The sequence below is a fragment of the Nicotiana sylvestris genome, chromosome 7 (assembly GCF_000393655.2).
Source record: "Nicotiana sylvestris chromosome 7, ASM39365v2, whole genome shotgun sequence".
Lineage (NCBI taxonomy): Eukaryota > Viridiplantae > Streptophyta > Magnoliopsida > Solanales > Solanaceae > Nicotiana > Nicotiana sylvestris.
The window spans coordinates 8296841-8299309 of record NC_091063.1 but is presented as its reverse complement, the minus strand read 5'-3'; positions in this window follow the sequence as shown (position 1 = coordinate 8299309).

Here is a 2469-nt window from a genome sequence, read left to right as displayed (position 1 = left end):
CTAATCTGATGCACTATTTCCTTAGATCTGAATCCAACTCTGCTGCTGTTACTGCTGAAATCCTCACCCTTCTGTTTCATCTTTACTTCCAGATACACTCTCAAAATTGTATTGAAGTCGAAGTTGTGAATCAGCCTCGGATGAAATCACCAGTTGTTGTGTTTAGAACTATTGCCTTGGTAGCTAAACTTCAATGCTAAGTATGCTCCTCATAGAATGTCTTGTCTATTGTATGGATTTTGTAATTCCATAAAGTAAATAAGAAATAACTTGAAGATGGTAAAATATACCAACGTGCTTTTGGTTGGTCAAGGCCTAAAATGACCAATATATCGTTGTGCTTGTGCTTCTAATTGCGGTGTTGAATGTTAGGCGCAAAATCACGTGAAAAGGTGCTGTTTTCATTTTCTTGAGTATAACTTTATTGACAAATTATTTTCCTATTTGCACAACCTGACAGCACAAACCATTGTCTTACTCATTTAAACTATATTGTGCAAAGGAATTTCAGCCACTTCTTCCATAATTCTTGTCCATAACTATGAGACCAATCACAATAAATCCCGATTTAGTTTTAAAGATAATTATGAATATACGTAGTTCACTTAGTTGAATGCTTGTCCTTTAATAAAATTGAGGCGTGCCATGTCAAATAAAATCTCAAATACATGACCCTCATTTAATTAATCTGAATCTTTAGAAATCGAGGCATGTCATTTAGTTGAATTTCTATGGCCCTCGCAAAGTTGAAAGTGCGTAGTTGCTTTAGGCGCGCTATTTAAAAATTACTTCCCTAAACTCGGGTGCGCATTTATGTGACCCAAATTCAAATCTCAACAACATTAGATAAAATGTGTCCTGGACGGCGGATGCATTTATGTGACATGGATCAAGACGCATTTTAGATGACGTTGAATCTTTTCCTAAAAAATAATTAAATAAAAGCGATTTTAAAATGAAAAGGCACATAGGCTTAAAAGTGTTTTGAACCAAAATAATAGGCCAATAATAACAGTTGAGCGACCGTGCTAGAACCACGAAACTCGGGAATGCCTAACACCTTCTCCCGGGTTAACAGAATTCCTTACCCAGATTTCTGTGTTCGCAGACTGTAATACAGAGTCAAACTTTTCCTCGATTCGGGATTCAACCGGTGACTTGGGACACCATAAATCTCCCAAGTGGCGACTCTGAATTTCTTAAAATAAATCCCGTTTCGATTGTCACTTTAAGTTGGAAAAACTCCATTTATACACCCTTCACGGGGGTGTAGTGTAAAAAAGGGAGGTGTGACACCATCTACTGCAACGACGATCAACAACTTAATATCATATTTTCCATAGACATGATTGTCGTTTATGGATATTACCGGCCAACAATGCACAAAATCATCAATTGCTGGTTTGAAGGCCCAAAACACATATCTAAATATATGTTCTGGTATTTTAGGACTCCACTCAAGCTTTCATTCAACAACAGTCCCCGGGGTTAAAGTGTTGCAATGCGGCCATGTACCTGGGTAGAGATGCAAATGACTTATCCCAGTCACCGTAAATAATTTAAAACGCACGTTTGTGTCCGAGAAATGCCTTTATTTTGGTAATGGTACACTCATATTTCTGGTGGATAGATGTAATTTACACTCTTTGATCTTGTACCTTATGGAGGCTTCAATATGTGGAAACAAGACAAGAGAAATCAAGTCAACATCCAAGTTAAAATGATTCCCATTGAATGTGTCCATTTCACAATTATGAGTGCCAATGTATTCACTCACAACCCACATTTTTGTTTTTTTCTTCCTCGTATGCAACATCCAATTACAACCTGTAAACTATCTATGACAAATAACCTTGTATACATCCAGAGATAACTCTCATACTATCATCTCACGGTACTCTTTTACGCTGTACATTTTCACCGCCCTGATAGGCATGCTTTATTAGGAAAAACATACCCTTTGACAGCACCATTGGTCTAGATTCATCCCACATTGATTGTCACACCTCCTTTTTCCGCACTCGCGAGGGTACAAGGGAGTTTTTTCCAATTAAAGGAAAATCGAAACGGGATTTGTTTATTTATTTCAGAGTCGCCACTTGGGAGATTTAGGGTGTCCCAAGTCACCAATTTTAATCCCGAATCGAGGAAAAGAATGACTCCATATTACAGTCTGCGTACCAGAAATCCGGATAAGGAATTTTGTTAACCCGGGAGAAGGTGTTAGGCATTCCCGAGTTCCGTGGTTCTAGCACGGTCGCTCAACTGTTATATTCGGCTTGATTATCTGATTTTATACAAATATGAACTTATGTGCAAATTTTATCTTTTAACCGCTTTATTATTATTGTTTTTAAAAGAAATGTGAACATCGCTTAAAACACGTCTTTGGACTGCGTCACATGAAATGCACCCACAATCCGGAACACGTTTTATTTGATGTTTTGGGATTTGGATTTGGGTCGCATG